Source organism: Heptranchias perlo, chromosome 15, assembly GCF_035084215.1.
Source record: "Heptranchias perlo isolate sHepPer1 chromosome 15, sHepPer1.hap1, whole genome shotgun sequence".
Lineage (NCBI taxonomy): Eukaryota > Metazoa > Chordata > Chondrichthyes > Hexanchiformes > Hexanchidae > Heptranchias > Heptranchias perlo.
Genome location: NC_090339.1, coordinates 9,054,520 through 9,073,349, shown reverse-complemented (window position 1 = coordinate 9,073,349; position 18,830 = coordinate 9,054,520). Strand labels below are relative to the sequence as shown.

Genomic DNA, 18,830 nt, shown 5'->3' with positions numbered 1-18,830 from the left:
TGAGACCACACCTAGAGTATTGTGTGCAGTTTTGGCCTCCTTACCTAAGAAAGGATATACTTGCCATAGAGGGAGTGCAGCGAAGGTTCACCAGACTGATTCCTGGGATGGCAGGACCGACGTATGAGGAGAGATTGGGTCGACTAGGCCTGTATTCACTCGAGTTTAGAAGAATGAGAGGGGATCTCATTGAAACGTATAAAATTCTGACAGGGCTAGACAGACTGGATGCAGGGAGGATGTTTCCCCTGGCTGGAGGGTCCAGAACGATGGGTCACAGTCTCAGGATACGGGGTAGGACATTTAGGACTGAGATGAGGAGAAATGTCTTCACTCAGAGGGTGGTGAACCTGTGCAATTCTCTACCACAGAAGGCTGTGGAGGCCAAGTCACTGAATATATTTAAGAAGGAGATAGATAGATTTCTAGACACAATAGGCATCAACAAGGAGTATGGGGAGAGAGCGGGAATATGGTTTTGAGATAGAGGATCAGCCATAATCATATTGAATGACGGAGCAGGCTCAAAGAACCAAATGGCCTACTCCTGCTCCTATTTTCTATGTTTCACTAAGAGAGTGAGAAGAGAGGCTAAGGGAAATGTCTTTATGCTGAAGGTTGTTGGAACATGGAATGCTTTGCCTTGGGGAGTACTTGAGGCAGAGACCATTGCATGTTTTAACGGCAAAGTAGATAGGCATTTGAAGGAGAGGGATATACAGAGAAAAATTATAAAAGGCATGGGAGTGGGATTAGGTGGATAGCTCTTTCTGAGCTCTGACATAGACATGATGCACTGAGTGGCCTCCTTCTAAACTGTAAGCTTCTATGATTTTACGTAAATCGTTCTGCATTGATGCTAAGCTTGCTGTGTAAATGTCTCACTAGTCACCGCTATTCTCTACAGAATTCTTCATTGGGTATGTTAACATAAGAACGAGGAGCAAGAGTAGGCCATACAGCCCCTCATGCCTGCTCCACCATTCAATAAGATCATGGCTGATCTTCAACCTCATCTCCACTTTCCCGCTTGATCCCCATATCCCTTGATTCCCCTAGAGTCCAAAAATCTATCTTTCTCAGCCTTGAACATACTCAATGACTCAGCATCCACAGCCCTTTGGGGTAGAGAATTCCAAAGATTCACAACCCTCTAAGTGAAGAAATTCCTCCTCATCTCAGTCTTAAATGGCCGACCCCTTATCCTGAGACTATGCCCCCTAGTTTTAGACTCTGCAGCCAGGGGAAACAACCTCTCAGCATCTACCCTGTCAAGCCCCCTCATATGTTTCAATGAGATCACCTCTCATTCTAAAGTAGTGGACAGGGGAATGTCAATGGATGTTATTTATATTGACTTCCAGAAGGCATTTGATAAGGTCCCATATAAGAGACTGTTAGCTAAGATAGAAGTCCATGGAATCGAGGGAAAAGTACGGACTTGGTTAGGAAGTTGGCTGAGCAAAAGGCGACAGAGAGTAGGGATAATGGGTAGGTACTCACATTGGCAGGATGTGACTAGTGGAGTCCCGCAGGGATCTGTCTTGGGGCCTCAATTATTCACAATATTTATTAGCGACGCAGATGAAGGCATAGAAAGTCTGATATCTAAGTGTCCAATGACACAAAGATTGGTGGCATTGTAAGCAGTGTAGATGAAAACATAAAATTACAAAGCGATATTGATAGATTAGGTGAATGGGCAAAACTGTGGCAAATGGACTTCAATGCAAACAAATGTGAGGTCATCCACTTTGGATCTAAAAAGGATAGAACAGGGTACTTTCTAAATGGTAAAAAGTTAAAAACAGTGGATGTCCAAAGGGACTTAGGGGTTCAGGTGCATAGATCATTGAAGTGTCATGAACAGGTGCAGAAAATAATCAATAAGGCTAATGGAATGCTGGACTTTATATCTAGAGGACTCGAGTACAAGGGGGCAGAAGTTATGCTGCAGCTATACAAAACCATGGTTAGACCGCACCTGGAGTACTGTGAGCAGTTCTGGACACCGCACCTTCGGAAGGACATATTGGCCTTGGAGGGAGTGCAGCGTAGGTTTACTAGAATGATACCCGGACTTCAAGGGTTAAGTTACAAGGAGAGATTACACAAATTGGGGTTGTATTCTCTGGAGTTTTGAAGGTTAAGGGGTGATCTTATCGAAGTTTGTAAGATATTAAGGGGAACAGATAGGGTGGATAGAGAGAAACTATTTCTGCTGGTTGGGGATTCTAGGAGTAGGGGGCACAGTCTAAAAATTAGAGCCAAACCTTTCAGGAGCAAGATTAGAAAACATTTCTACACACAAAGGGTAGTAGAAGTTTGGAACTCTCTTCCACAAACGGCAATTGATACTAGCTCAATTGCTAAATTTAAATTTGAGATAGATAGCTTTTTGGCAACCAAAGGTATTAAGGGATATGGGCCAAAGGCAGGTATATGGAGTTAGATCACAGATCAGCCATGATCTTACCAAATGGCGGAGCAAGCACGAGGGGGTGAATGGCCTACTCCTGTTCCTATGTTCCTATTCTTCTAAACTCCAGAGTATAGGCCCATTCTACTCAATCTCTCCTCATAGGACAACTCTCTCATCCCAGGAATCAATCTAGTGAACCTTCGTTGCACCACCTCTAAGGCAAGTATATCCTTCCTTAGATAAGGAGACCAAATCTGTACACAGTACTTCAGGTGAGGTCTTACCAAAGCCCTGTACGATTGTAGTAAGACTTCCTTACTCTTGTACTCCAACCCCCTTGCAATAAAGGCCAACATGCCTTTTGCCTTCCTAATTGCTTGCTGTACCAGCATATTAACTTTCAGTTTTTCTTGTAGGAGGACACCCAAATCCCTCTGAATGCTAACATTTAATAGCTTCTCATCATTTAAAAAATTTAAATAATATGTTGTGAACTGTCGGGTGAATTTTCATGCATATGCAATGTTCTGGCATTGTTGCTGCTGTCCCGTGTCATTGGTGGGGGCTGAGGGAGAATAACCCAGTCCTCAGAATAAAATCAGCCACAGATAAATGATGTGGTTATATTCAGCCACAGATAACATCAAAGCAACAGATCTGCACTTCAGATGATGGAATCTTTGGAGTAAATAGTGTCTTTATAATTCTGTGTTGAAAGAATGTACTGAAAAGTAAGATTTTATCGGAGAAAAATATTGTGTACGATTGAGTACATGTAATATCTGCCTATTTGTTCTGGGTGAGATAGTATGATAAATCTCACTTCATAGAAGGATGTACCCAACACAACATTTTCAACAAATCAATTACTTTCTGAACAGTGATTTAAACTGAACAAAAGGTGCACCTAAACTAAATCTCAACTGTCTTGCTGCATACGAGAACATCTTGCTGTTCCCTGCAGTGCTGACTGTAGTCTTTCTCATAGCAGTTTGGTGAACAAACTTTTTGGAAGGCTGACGTAGTCTCATAGCAGGGCCCGTTGTGGGTTTGCCCTGTTTAGCAAAATATCCTAAACTATTGTCAGCGCAGTAAAAACATATTATCTCTCTCAATCACTCCAACAATGTGTCTCCTCATCATTTTGCAAAAGACTTTGTATCACTTTGAGAACATAAGAAACGCACGTCACGGAAAAGACCAGTCAACCGTTCGAAGGTCCAATTCTGTTCCAATTGGTCTTTTCTCATACACAACACAAAATAACCACTCCCATAACAAACGGCTGCTTCATACACACCAAAGTTTGACTTCCGTGCAATGAATCTAGTAATAGCCTGCCCGAGGTGAACACTAAACCCCTATACCTCAGATAGTCCAACTAAATATAGTACGAGATACCTTGTACTCTCGTAGTCACTCTATCTAAAGGACAAATAACACTATTGCAGGCTATAAACCAGGTTTATTAAGAGCTAAAAAGGAGTAAATTTCAATTTCTGTGCTTGTAGCACATATCAGACGTCAGGTATGAATGCCTTTTATGTAGCCCCTTTTACACAGCCCCTTTTACACAACCCTTTTTACACAGCCCCTTTTACACAGCCCTTTTTACACAGCCCTTTTTACACAGCCCTTTTTATACAGCCCCTTTTACACAGCTCATTTTACACAGCCCCTTTTTACACAGCCCCTTTTTACACAGCCCTTTTTATACAGCCCCTTTTACACAGCTCATTTTACACAGCCCCTTTTACACAGCCCCTTTTAACACAGCCCTTTTTATGCAGCCCCTTTTACACAGCTCATTTTACACAGCCCCTTTTATGTAGCCCCTTTTTACACAGCCCCTTCTATGTAGCCCCTTTTTATACAGCCCCTTTTTATACAGCCCCTTTTACACAGCCCCTTTTACACAGCCGCTTTTTACACAGACCCTTTTAAACAGCCCTTTTTATATAGCCCCTTTTACATAGCCGCTTTTTATGCAGCCCTTTTTATACAGCCCCTTTTACACAGCCCCTTTTTCCAGCCATGGAGAGAAGATCAGGTGGGCTGCTCAATGGGTGATTGATGCCCCACACCTAATGGGTTCCCAGCATGCACTGCTCTGCACTGGGAGAGCAAAAGTATAAAATTTACCCTAGATTTAGCAGAAGCAAAGTCAAAAATAACATCAAAGAAATAAATCACGGTCGTTTTCTTAAAATCTGCTTCAGACAATAGAAATTCTCCAACGAGTAATTTTTCCATAATGTATAGCACACATCTGTACCTCGTACATGAAATTGGACATTTGCTGAGCGGTACTACTTGCTTCAGCTTGTCAACTGCTTACTCAAGTAAATATTCACTGAGAAAACCTTGAAATAGGACCCCCAATTATACCTCCTCTTATTTTTGAATACTGAATTTGGACAAAAGCAGATTAAAATGGAAGACTTCATACCAGAAGAACTGTCAGTCAAACTAGGGTTAAAGACAACAGCTACCCTGACATGATTTCCGGATACAATGTTTACAACTGTGTGATAATTTATATACAAGGTGAGGTTGGGTTTCTCCCCCTAGTGGCCTGGCAATCCCAAATGATTTGACCTTTCTCCTTCTTAACAACAACAAATTGCATGTATACAGCACCTTTAACATGGAAAAAGATCCCAATGCACTTCAGAAACATAAGGACTAAAATAGACACTGAGCTAAAGAAGGAAATATGAGGAGGGGTGACCAAAAGCTTGGTCAAAGAAATTGGTTTTAAGCACGGTCACAGTCACAATTACAAAGGATGCCATTGTGTCTTTGGTTAGGGCCATTTTGGTGTGGTGGCTGGGACAGAAACCTGATTAGAAAGATTCAAATAGCACGCTTAAAGACTTGAGAGAGGAAAGGGAGGTTGGAGATAGGGGGCGCTAAATTGGGCCGTGTAGCGCCCGTTGTTTCGGCGCTACACGGCCTCTCTGACATCCAAGATGACGTCTTGGATGCGCACGCACGTTTCCAGCATGACGTGCGCCGGAAGCCATCTTGGTATAGGAGTTAGCGCATGTGGACATACCGAACGCTGAAAGCATGTAAAGTAAGGAGAAAATGCGTGCAGTGTGCAACGCTGATTTAAAGTGACACCATTTTGGACCTTAACGCTCAACTCAATGCACAGCCTTAACCCCGACCATCTGAACGTGTCTTACAGTGCCAGGAGGACCCCCCACCAGTGCTATTTAAAGGGGCCATGCAGGTGTTGCAGGTTAGTTGCTGGATTATTGCTTCTGGCTGCTGGTGGAGTAGGAAGTGTTTTTTGAAGCTCCCTATTCTTACTGAGAGTTCCTAGAGTACATTTGAGAGTGGTTTGGTAGGAACTGCCTTACGGTCCAGAAAGTTACAACCGTGGTTGAACAACATTCCTGAACAGCTAGGGCTCCCGCTGGGCATTGAGCATGACTGGGAGCATGCAGAGAGGCCACGCATAGCAGGTCAAGCTGCGAGGAGACGGAGGACAAGGAGGCGCAGGCCACTGAGCAGGAGTCCCTACCCAATGAGGGCCTTCCAGGACCAATTCTCTTACCTCAACATGACCGAGGAGGATTGCATCCAACGCCTGAGGTTCACCAAGGAAGCCATGACTGAGATCTGTCAACTGGTGCAGCCACAACTGCAGCCTCAGAGCAGGGCATGGACAGCATTGCCTGTGGCTGTGAAGGTCACCATGGCGCTGAATTTCTACGGCTCAGGATCATTTCAGACATGTGCAACATCTCGCAGTATGCAGTGCACTGCTGCATAAGGGAGGTCACAGACGCACTGTACCAGATGAGGACCAGGTTCATCACCTTCCCTCTCGACAGAGACAAGCAGAACGAGCGAACACGGGGGTTCTCCCGCGTTGCTGGCTTCCCCATGGTGCAGGGTGCTATGGACTGCACATATATTGCCCTGTGTGCCCTGCACATCAACTCAACCATCTTCGTCAACCGAAAGGGCTTCCACTCCCTCAACGTGCAGCTGGTTTGTGACCACACTCATCGAATCATGGAGGTCGATGCCCGCTACCCTGGGAGCAGTCACGACACCGTCATCATGCGGCAGTCCAATGTGCCAGCTATCTTTCATCCAACTCGGCAAGTCAAAGACTGGCTACTGGGTGACAAGGGCTATCCCCTCACATCGTGGCTCATGACACCGGTTAGGAACCCACGCACACGTGCACAGCAGGCCTATAATGAGAGCCATGCTGCCACATGCAACATCGTGGAGCACACCATAAGCCTCCTCCAGACCGGTCCAGGCAGCGGACCGGTCTGGAGGAGCCCTGCAGCACTCCCCTGAGCGGGTGGGCAGATTTGTGGTGGTCTGCTGCATGCTGCACAACCTCGCCGTCATGAGGGATCAGCCTTTGCCACCAATGATTGGAGAAGACCCTGAGCCAGAGGAGGAGGCTGAGGAGGAGGAGGAGGAGGGGGTGGACCCGGAAGAGGAACTCTGCAAGGGTTCTGCGTGCTTGCCTGATCCGTGCCCGCTATCAATAATGTGAACTACATCACCCAACTTACCAAAACTCCCCACCTTTCCGCTTCCACAAGACAATCAAATCGCCCTCCATCTGATTACACATTGGTTTCCCTCTCAGCTCATCGCATAAATAAAATCCACCGCCAAATGCAAAATCAAAGTCTCATTTATCAATGAATAAATGAAATTATGCAAACATAACAGAACTACTCACCCTAGTGCATTCCCTTAGTGCCTTTTGTTTGTGTGCCTTTACCTATCCTAGTGCTCCTACGAGGTGCTTCCCCAGTAGCTGGAGCATGGGTGGTGGGAGGCTGCTGCCCTTCAGTGGAGGAACGTCCAGGTGACCTTGGAAGACAACCTCAAGCAGCTCTGGGCTGGGAGAGCCCGGCTTCAGACTGCACCATCTCAGCATGGCCTGCAGCAGTCTGGCCTGGCTGGCTGATAGGCAACAACAGGGGCACTGGCGGAGTGGCAGGGGTGGGAGCAGGAAGGCTGTCCTCCAGAGAGAGGACAGCAGGTCTGACTGCCATGGGCGCTACTGCCACTCACAAGGGGCAGCGCCTCAGCAATCCTGGTCATCAGCTGGAGAACGGATTGCTGGAGTGCTGTGACGTCCTGGAAGCCCTGTTCCACATTGGTCCCCAGACCCACGATAACAGCAGTCTGAGCTTCCCAAGCTGCAGTCTGAGCTCCAAATGCAGCAGTCAGACCTTGGATGGCAGATGTTTGTGCTGCAATGGAAGCTGTGACATCAGTCATCAGACGCTACATCATGGTGGATTCCACAGGTGCGCTGATGGAGGTGACCACCCGTTCCATGTTGGAAAGGATGGGCTCCAAGCTCTGCGCAAAACCCTGTGCCAAGTTGGGCTGGACTCCTCCATGCCCCTTCTCATTGTGCGCAGGCTTTCTGGCAGGCTTTCCAGTGCCCCAAGCATTTGGTGGTGTACGCCCATCAGCCGTCTTCTGTAGCCTGGCCCATCGACGTCTTCATCTGACTCCTTTGCAGCAGAACTAGTGAGCGACCTCGCCCTCCGGCGAGTTGGCTCCTGTGGTATCCATTCCCTCCGCCCCGGCTCCTGCGCACTTGTGCTCGGTGTCTCACAGCGTGCAGATCCCTCCTCTAACCTAACCTCTAAAGGACGCGCTGTGTCAGTCTCTGAGCTGGTGGAAGCAAGTGTCAGATCGAGTGAGGGTGTGGCTTCAGTGTCCCCCTCCTCCTCCTCCTCCTCCTCCTCCACATGTTCTTGGGTATCTGCGATGACAAAGGGAAACAGGTTGAGTTGTGGAGCAAGTAAGACGTCCGTGCTGACAGCACCTGCAGCATGTGAGTCAGAAAAGGTTATGGGAGGAGGGAGATGTGGGAAAGGGGAAGGAGCATTAGATATGCAGAGACCCCCTTCATCGGGACCTCCAGTGCAGCACGTTGTCATGGCTGCAGCGATGGCCAACCCAATGATCCCAAACACCATCTCCTGTAGGGGGGTGAGGATGTGTAAGCTTCCCCTCCACCCTCAGGTCCCTCCTGCTGCCGGCTGTTACGCGCCACCTTCTCCTGCAAGACAGAGGACAGTGTGTCAGTGAGTGTCCTGCAAGGTATGTGGGTGATGTGCCTGTTGTGGTCGAATAACTGCCTGTTTGTGTGACCTGTGAGTGGTGATTGTGTGGCCTGAAAGTGTGGCTCTATGTGCGAGTGAGATGTAGCATGCTGAGTGCAGCATTGCGTATGGATGGGCAGTGTTTGTTGGTGGGTTGGTGACGGGGGGGTGTTGTGGGTGAAGCAGTGGTGTAGTTGGTAGGATGTGCCATTTGACACTTGAATTCACTCACCTCGACCACTCGTGTCAAATCATTGAACTTCTTTCGGCACTGCACCCGCGTGCGTGGTGCAATGCTGCTGGCGTTGACTTCCTGCGCCACAGCCTGCCGAGCTGCAGTCTGGAGGGTCTCCGGCCACCCTGCGGTTACATGTTGGCCCTCCTTTCGTCCACACCTTCCACCAGGGCCTCCAGAGCATCATCGGAGAAGTGTGGAGCCCTCTCTCGTGCCGGTCCTGCTATTCTCGTGGCCATCCTTCCCTTCTCCTAATAAGCTGTGTACCTGCCATTTGAAATGTGCACCTGCAGCTTTAAGAGATGCAGGCTACTGATGACGTGTGCTGTGTATGCCCCATTTCCAACTTCCTCAATCTCCGTGCAGCCTCTCAGCAGCGCGGGTAGCGTGGCTGCATGGAGATATCATGGTAAGTAGCAGGCAGCATGAAGTTCACGTGCTGCCTTTGTAGGGGCCATCGGGCGCGGGATACCAGCGCATCACGTTACCCACGCCCCTGAAAACGGCCCTTATCGAATTTTTCCTCCAGGTAGTTTGCAAGGACAGAGAGGTCAAGGATTTTTTTTTGAGCAAGTGGGTGATGATGGCAGTTTTGAAAGGGAGAAGGACACTATCAGAGGAGAGGGAACCATTTACAATACCAGCTAGCTTGGGATCAGGAGAGAAGCTGGGGGGTTAGCAGTTTAGTGGAAGTAGGGTCGAGAGAGCTGGAGGTGTGTTTTATAGACTCGATGAGCTCAGAGGTGGCGTGAGGGTTGATAGAAGAGAAAACAGAGAGAGATGCTGGGAGAGATGCGGGGGGAAGGATGGTGGGGAACCTGCTGGGAGGTTTGGGCAAGGGGGAGGGGGAGAATCAGTAGAGGGACCTTACTGTAACCAGATCATTAATATTGGGGCACAAATCGCTCCCAAAATAACAGAGGAGCTCAACAGCGCTCTCCGTTATTAATGGCAAGTCGAAGGAGCAAGTTCTGGTGTTTGCACATGCGCAGTGAAACATGGAAATCCGGAACTTGCTCCTAGTGATTCATTGGAGATGACAGCTTTGAATTAAAGGGCCATCGAACGCTGCAATCCGAGAAATCATTGAAAAACACCAACTTGCTTATCTGCCCAGCTGGAAAGCAACTAATTATGCCACAAAACAGGTACGCTTAAAAATACCAGGTCTAAACTAAGTTTCAACAGTGCAGTAAGTCTTAATGTCTGCCAAACAACTAAAAATTAACTTTTAAAAATGCGGCGTCTCATATCACTCCTTATTTTAATCGTTTTTGGTCATTTAAAAAAACATTCAAATTAAAAAATTTATTTGTTTTTACTTTTCCCTTCTGTCTCTTTAATTTAATTCAATTATTTCTTTGGTTTTTTATTAAAAAAATGTTTTTATTTACAGTGACATCCAGAATACTAATTTTAAATGAATGAAGTCTGCTTGCCTGCTTGACCAATGCAGCCTGAATCTGTGGGCGTGACTTCTCTTCCTGACAGATTCTGTGGGCGTGTCTTCTTCTCACAGACTTCTCCAGCCACGCAGTAACTCACGCTGCTCAGAGGCTGGGTTGATAGCGCACAATTTTTTTAAGGTTCAAATTCATGCGATTTGACGCCACAGAGCCCGCAGTAAGTAATTTAGTTAATTTAATTCGCAGGAGTGGCGGTGACCGTTGCCTCACCGCTCGGAGCGATTCCTGGCCCAATATGCTTCTGCCACCTATGTGGACTTGACAACCAACATTTGATAGCCTGTCAAACCTGGACAAAGGTAGCTCATCCACCCTTTGAAGTGACGTCAATACATGATATAAATATAGTGTATGTCAGCTACACACACAAATAAACTGTTTTCAGGGAGTAGTAAACAAATTAGAGCAACCAGCTACCAAAACTCCATAGAGAAATCTTAAAAATATAGGCTTGGATATTCCGATCCCACAGGAACACCTGACTGTCACTGGCTGCCTGTTGGGCAGTCGAAGAAAACCTTTGAAATTTAAATTTATGATTAATTGCACTTGATCAGAAGGCATTTAAAATGTAACCCCCTCCCCCGCAATCTTGGCAACACTAGGCTCCAGGAAGGCAATGATATTCCGGATGCTTGGCATTTGCTGAGACATTAATACATCGGATGACTGTATTTCTATCATCAACATTTCATTTGAATATACTCTACCAAATAAGGGTGGGTGTATTAAGGTCTGCCATCACTTCCAGTGGTTAATCCTGGAAGAAGCGAGGGAATCTGGGAGCTGGTAGAATGGCTCTTCTCTCCCCTCCCCCACATTTCCCACACCCACCCACACAGATAGCACCCAAAGAGAGTGTAAAAAATTTGGGCCACAGTCTTTCATGATTGGAAATGGGACAGATCTCCGACCCATCACAAGCCCATTGCCTCCAATGTGCCATGTACAACATGTACATCGTGGCCTCCACTTAACCCAAACCAAAAACTTCCTGCTGAAGGAAATTTAAATCAGATAAAATCTCCAAAAAAAGCCAAAACAATGAATTTCCTTCACATATTCTTGTAAACGAACTGAATAAAATACCACAACATGCTCCATGGGTTATAATGATCCATTTAATCTCCTGGGCTTAAATGTATCATTATAACTTTCATCCCATTCTTACCAGATAATCATCCAACATCTTTTGAAAGAAGCTTAGTGAATTAGCTCTGATTGACTCTGCTGGGCACCATTTTACACATCAGTGACTCTAAGAAAACAAAATCCTACCAACCTCGAGCCTTGCGTACAGATTGACTATCTTGAATCGATATCCCCAGCCTTGTGATTACTATTCATCTACTTCATTAATATTCATTAAATTCCCCACAGGATAAAGTGTGTTTTAACAGATTATTTTTTCTATGAACCAATGAAACTCTAATACAATGCCCCTTAACCAATCTGGATTATGTATGGAAATAGTGGCCCATTCAAACTCACACTGGGTGATAAACCTATTTCTGGTGCCCATGACCGTTTGTGTTAAAATTCTGGAGACAGGCCTCCTTAGTACACACAAGACTTAATACAATCTTCATACCTGTCTCCAGATATTTTGTCACTTTCCAGCCATTCTGTTTACCCTCCCCCTTTTTCTATCCCATTGCTCAAGCTCTTTTGATACCTCTTTTCATTCTCTAATAATCTAGATAGTTCACAAATCCCTCACCATCATAAGATCTACTTGGTTTGAAACATGCAAGTTCAGGTCAAGAATTGGACTTCCTTTGCATCTCTTGCAAATACAGATGCCTTTCAGGACAATATGATAACTCATGCATTTCAGAAGTTGTCAGTGCACCGTTAGAATATAGCAAATCTTCAATACTTAGTGCTAGTTGAGTGCCAGCCAAAAAACCTTTTGAGAATTCATTCACATCAGTCGAGCAGCTGCATCAGGGCATACTGCAGCTAAGTTGTTGCACTGAAAATAATGTTATTGTGCATAATGCTATTACACTAATCACTACCTCACTTTCACCTCTTTTTAAATTTACTATTTTCATTCGATCAAGAATGATCCACTTAGTAGCATAATGTCATTCGGAAATGTCTTTTTGTAGGAATTGGGAAAAGTTGAAGCTTAATGCAAATGGGGGCACCCAACAAGTTAACAAAATAATTTCAAATTTACAGCTCTTCTATTTTATTGTTATCTAACCTCTTGATGATTTTTTTTTAAAAATGCTTATATATAGTTAAAAGCACAGTGGGATCCTGTTGTAGTGATTGATACGGCTAGTAGCTAACTGACCAGTCTGTCAAGAAGGTAGCACACCCTGATGTGTATTGTTGATCCTATGATTCCACTGCTCAGCACTCGCCACTTTGAACAATCTCATCACAGAACTAACATTCAAAACAGCGCACGGGCAAAAGAGAGGCTTGGCCTCCCTGTCCCCCATGTGCTGCTCAGAATGTTAAGTGCTTATAGATAGCTGGCACTTCTATCTTGTTCCGTTCATTACTCTCAAACCCAAAACTAACACCCTTGAACAGAGCACTGCTCGGCTGTTTAAAGTGCTGCTGCAAACTGTGCAGTCATTGAGCCATCGTCAAGACCCTGTACAATTAACAATTAGCGAGCCACTAATAATGTCGTTGTCCATTCGAATGCCAGCTCCTGCAGTTTAATAATGTTACAACTGAGGCAATTCTTTTACAGCTATGGGTAATTGCCACTAAAGTGATCTCCACAACTGAGCGGCACTGATAACCATGGTGATTGCAATAACCTAACAGCAGCTGGTTTTGGAAAGCTGATTATTATAAGTTACTGATCACTACAAAGAGTGAAAAGTACTTTTCTGATTCCACTGTACCTTATTTTTGTTACACACTGTGGCACTGCTTTGGGAAAACGCATATGGAATTGATTTTCAGTCCTTTATTTGAAATATCTGTACTTTATTCCCAATGATTTAATATTTAATAGAGGTTGAAAATGGTGAGGGGTTTTGATAGAGTAGATAGGGAAATACTGTTTCCACTGGCAGGAGGGTCAGTAGCCGGAGGACACAGATTTAAGATAATTGGCTAAAGAAACAGGGGGGAGATGAGGAGAATTTTTTTTATGCAGTGAGTTGCCATGATCTGGAATGCACAGCTTGAAAGGGCGGTGGAAGCAGATTCAATAGTAACTTTCAAAAGGGAATTGAATATATACTTGAAAAGAAAAAATTTGCCGAGTTGTGAGGAAAGAGCGGGGGAGTGGAACTAATTGGATAGCTCTTTCAAAGAGCCGGCACAGGCATGATGGGCCAAATGGCCTCCTTCTGTGCTGTATGATTCTATGATTGACAGGGTGTGGGTTGTCAAATCTAACTTAAGGTACTGATATAATAGCAAATTGCCCTTTACATCCTCAATAATGTAGCAGACATGTTACTGGCACTTCATGTCTCACTTTCCTCGACTAATCCTTCAGGTTTTTTTTAACAGTTTCCTTCTGCTTGTGGCATGTTTTATTTCCCATTGATGCACGGAGCCTGTCACTTGAGCATTCTCTTTTATTCAAGATTATCTCTTTTCCCAAGTGGGGGTTGTGACCTCCCTCTATCCTGAGCTATTCAACTTTTTCCCTTAAATCTTCTCCTGTCAAGTTCATGCCTATAGTTTGATTTTTAAAGCTTGGTTTTCTCTATTTGATTATTTTCAGCTTCCTGTCTTTTTTTCCCCCTCAATTTGTGCCTCGCACGCTTCTTCTGTTTCCTTCTTTTGAAATTTATTTAATTCCCTTGAATTTCGCCAGTCAAATACAATCTCCATTTTCACGATTACACCATTTCTTTTATCCTATTTAAATCTAATTTGCAATACTTTTTTCTTATTCTTATGCATCGTCTTGCCTCTTTCAAGGGCTTCTCTCAACCATTTAATCCTAACACACTTAATTTCTAACTTTTTGTCTGGTTTCAATGATTTTCTGTTTGGTTTACTATTTTCCATTTGAAATACAGTTATGTCTTGATGCTGTACTTTTTGAATCTCTCCTATCAAGCAATCTTCGTGCCTTAGTTCTCTTTTACCGTTACTAATGTCATAGCTTTGTTTTCTTATAGAATCCTAGAATTCTACAGCACAAAAGAGGCCATTCAGCCCATTCTGCCTATGCCAGCTCTCTGAAAAAGCTATCTACATCCTCCCATTCCCCTGTCCTTTCCCTGTACCCTTTTACAATTTTATTTTTCAAGTATTTATCCACTTCCCTTTTGAAACCTATTCTGGAACCTGCCTTCCACCACTGTTTCTGATAGGGCATTCTGTGTCCTAACGACCCTCTGTAAAAAGGAAGAGCAATGGTCCCAACACTGACCCCTGGGATACTAAAATGTCCATTAACCACTACTCTTTTCTGTCGTTTAACCAATTTTCTATCCATGCCTCAGGCCCTTTAATACCATTTGCCTCAATTTTATTATTAAGCCGCCTAAGCAACACCTGATCCAATGCATCCATATACTCAACATCCGCTGCATTCCCTGTATGAGTATTTCCTCAAAGAACTCTATTCAATTTGTCAGACATGATTTTCCTTTTACAAATCCATGCTAGCTGTCCTAAATTAATCTGTGTCTTTCTAGGTGGGTATTAATTTCATCCCATATTAAGGCCTCTAGAAGCTTATCCATACCAATATGGACTGGTCTACAGTTAGCTGGTTTATCCCTTTCTCCCCTTTTGAACACTCCACTCTCTGGAACGACATCTTTTTCCACAGATAGTTGAAAGACTGTGGTAGAACCTGTGCTATTCTTTGTTATATTATTCCATTTAGGAGTCTTATCTGTAATTTTCACGCTATTTGTTTTACGTAACCTTACACCATAGTTTTGTTAAGTGGAGGTCCCCAGGAGGTCAGTGAGGTCGTCCAAGGGAGTCCACAAACTCTTCAGATTCTGGTCCATTTGTCATCAGATTTTTGTATGTTCCTTGTTGACTCACTAGCACATTGTTTCTGTGGCTATCTCCTAATAAAAAAACATTTTCTGCAATAGTAGCATTGTTATCCTTCAGGCAGCTGACTCTGTATTTTGGAAATTAGAACATTGAGGTCCTGTGAATGTCTCAATATTGCCAGGAGTCTCCGAGAGCCCATTAATATTTACAGAGGGTCTCCGAGAGCTCATCAGTATTTACAGTGGGTCTCCGAGAACTTATCAAAGCTAAGAGGGGGTCTCCATGAACCCCAGCATTTACAGGGGGTCTCCAAGAGCTCATCAATATTTACAGGGGGTCTCTGAGGGCCCCAGTATTTACAAGGGGTCTCCGAGAGCAGATCAGTATTTACAGGGGGTCTCCGAGAGCCCATCAATATTTACAGGGGGTCTCCGAGAGCCCATCAATATTTACAGGGGGTCTCTGTGAGCCCCAGTATTTACAGAGGGGACTCTGAGATCCCATCAGTATTTACAGAGGGGTCTCTGAGATCCCATCAGTATTTACAGGGGGGGGGGGTCTCTGAGATCCCATCAGTAATTACAGAGAGGTCTCCTAGATCCCATCAGTAATTACAGGAGGTATCGGAGAGCTCATCAATATTTACAGGGAGTTTGCGAGAGCTCATCAATATTTAGGAGTCTTTTCTGTAATTTTCACTCTATTTGGGGTCCTTCACACAGAAACACGTGAACACCACTGCCTTACACTGCTCTCTGCTTGCCTTCAGTCAGCCTCCTCTCACTCTCTCCTTGGCCTCTTCTTCAAAGCAGGCTCCACTGGCATACTGTATCTTGTCTGCCTTTCCTATTGACCGCTAGCACTGCTTTTTCCTGAGTCCCGGGAGATTCCCAACATGCTTGCCTTTTTGTAGGGCCACTGTCTTTCTCTAGATTATAAATCCTCACATGTGGGATTTAAACTATTATGGCTGGGTGGTGGGGGGAAGTGAAGAGAGTCTAGGGTTGAGACCTAGGATTAATAAAGCTAGCGGGATTTAAAGCAGAAGGGCGATAGTGAGAAAATACTACCATCGGAAAAAAGGAAAGAAACAGGCTACGAGGTAGTGAGAGATAAAAACACTGTTGAAGAGGAATGACAAAAAATTAAATAAAGCCAGGACAAAGAATAAGGGGTCCATCAAATTGGAGTCAGGTTTGAGTGTTATGGATATGAAGGCACAAACCATTCAAGATAGTATTGGAGAGTTGGAAACATTAATATCTATGGGAGGGTATATGATCTTTAATTGTAGCACAGACAATGGATTAGGTTTGGACAGGACTGCAAGTTTAATATTCATGGTTATAACTTTTTCAGGAGAGATAGGGAGAGAAAAAGGGGGATGAGGCGGCAGTGTTAGTGTAGGATTCCATAACTGTGCTTGAATGTGAGCATATCTGCATGGGCTGCATTAAGACACAATCCATGTGGACGGAGTTAAGAAATAGGGAGAGAAATGATTCAATTTTTGATGTGCACTATTGACCACCGAACAGTGGACATGAGATAGAGGTGGAGATCTGCAGACAGTTCAGGGGGAGCTGCAAAAACAACAGGGCAATAATATTAGGTGATTTTAACTATCTCAAGATAGACTGGAATAAAGGTATTGCATGTGGTCAAAGTGGGGAATGCTTTTTAGAATGTCTCCAGGATTGCTTCCGAGATTAGTTTGTTTCCAGTCCATCAAGGAAAGAAGCATTGCTCGATTTAGTTCTGGAAAATGAAGTGGGGCAAATAACTAATGATAAGCTAACCAAATAACTAAATATAAAGCTGTTGTGTGTGGCATGCTTTAAATGGTTCTTTAAAAAGAGTTCTATTATTATATATCCTCGTACAAAAAATGTTCACGACCAGGAGCTCAGAAAGTGTTAATGTTTCGTACAGAGAAGCTGAGCTTTAAGTTTAGTTTATGTGAAGATTTAGATAGGGGTTTGGAAAGTGGAAAGAGGATGTTTCTGTTAGCTAAAACTAAAGCTCATGGAGTTGAAGGCAAATTATTGACCTGGTTAGGAGATTGGTTAGGCGATCAAAGACAGAGAATAGGGATAATGGGTATGTACGGGAATTGGAAGGAAGTGACTAGTGGTGTCCCACAAGGATCTGTGCTGGGGCCTCAACCATTCACTATATTTATTAATCACTTAGATAACACAATAGAGAGCCATATATCCAAGTTTGCCAATGACACAAAGATTGGTTGTAAACAATTTTACAACACCAAGTTATAGTCCAGCAATTTTATTTTAAATTCACAAGCTTTCGGAGATTTTCTCCTTCCTCAGGCAAATGTTTCAATTTGCCTGAGGAAGGAGAAAATCTCCGAAAGCTTGTGAATTTAAAATAAAATTGCTGGACTATAACTTGGTGTTGTAAAATTGTTTACAATTGTCAACCCCAGTCCATCACCGGCATCTCCACATCACAAAGATTGGTGGCATAGTAAGTAGTGTAGATGGGAGCATAAAATTACAGAGACATTGATAGATTAAGTGACTAGGCAAAACTGTGGCATTTCAACGCAGGTAAGTGTGAGGTCATCCATTTTGGACCAAAAAAGGATAGATCTGAGCATTTTTGAAATGGTGTAAAGCTAGGAACAATGGAAGTCCAAAGAGATTTAGGGGTCCATTTACACATCACTAAAATGTAGTAGTCAGGTACAAAAATAATAAAAAAGGCTAATGGAATGTTAGCCTTTATAACTAGAGGGCTGGAATATGAAGGGGAGGAAGTTTTGCCTCAGCTATACAAAGCCCTAGTTAGAACACATCTGGAGTACTATGTACAGTTCTGGGTGCCACACCTTAGAAAGAATATACTGGCCTTGGAAGGAGTGCAGCGCAGATTCACCAAAATGTTACCAGGGTCCAAGGGTTAGAGGAAAGATTACATAAACTAAGTTTGTGTTCCCTGGAATATAGAAGGTTAAGGGGTGAATTGATTTAGGTTTTTGGGATCTTGAAAGGAATTGATAGGATGGATAGATAGAAACTTTTTCAGCTGGTGGGGGAGTCTAGGGCAAGGGGACATAACCTTAAAATCAGAGCCAGGCCATTCAGGAGAGAAGTTAGGAAACACTACTTCACACAAAGGGTGGTGGAAGTGTGGCACTCCCTCCCACAAAAAGCAGTAGGTGCTAGCTCAATTAATAATTTTAAATCTGAGATCGATAAATTTTTGCTAGCCAAGAGTATTAAGGGATATGGAGCCAAGGTGGGTGGATGGAGTTAGGATACAGAGCAGCCATGATCTCATTGAATGGCGGAACAGGCTCAAGGGGCTAAATGGCCTACTCCTGTTCCGAAACATGGTATTCAGGAAATGCTTTAAATAACACTCTCAGTTAATAGAAGTGACATAACACTAGAAACTATAGTAAGTGATATTTGCAGACAAATGCTGTAACATCCTTCTGTTCCCCAATTTAGCAGATGCACTCACCCATTTAAAATAAAAGGGTTGACGCATGCATTAAAATACCAGAGAATGGAATATCACACACGTTCACCAGCTAAGATCAACAACAGTATTTTCTAGGCTTCCGTATTTGATACTTCATTCATATCTAAATCTACTTACTTTAGTTACCAAAAGTGTCT

General features: G+C 44.0%; 1 protein-coding gene across 9 annotated transcripts in view; it reads left to right on the top strand.

The window, feature by feature from the left end:
* si:ch211-26b3.4 (connector enhancer of kinase suppressor of ras 2) overlaps positions 1–18,830 on the top strand; it is a 648,212-nt gene that overhangs the window by 378,207 nt on the left and 251,175 nt on the right. The gene's annotated exons all lie outside the window — the stretch shown is intronic.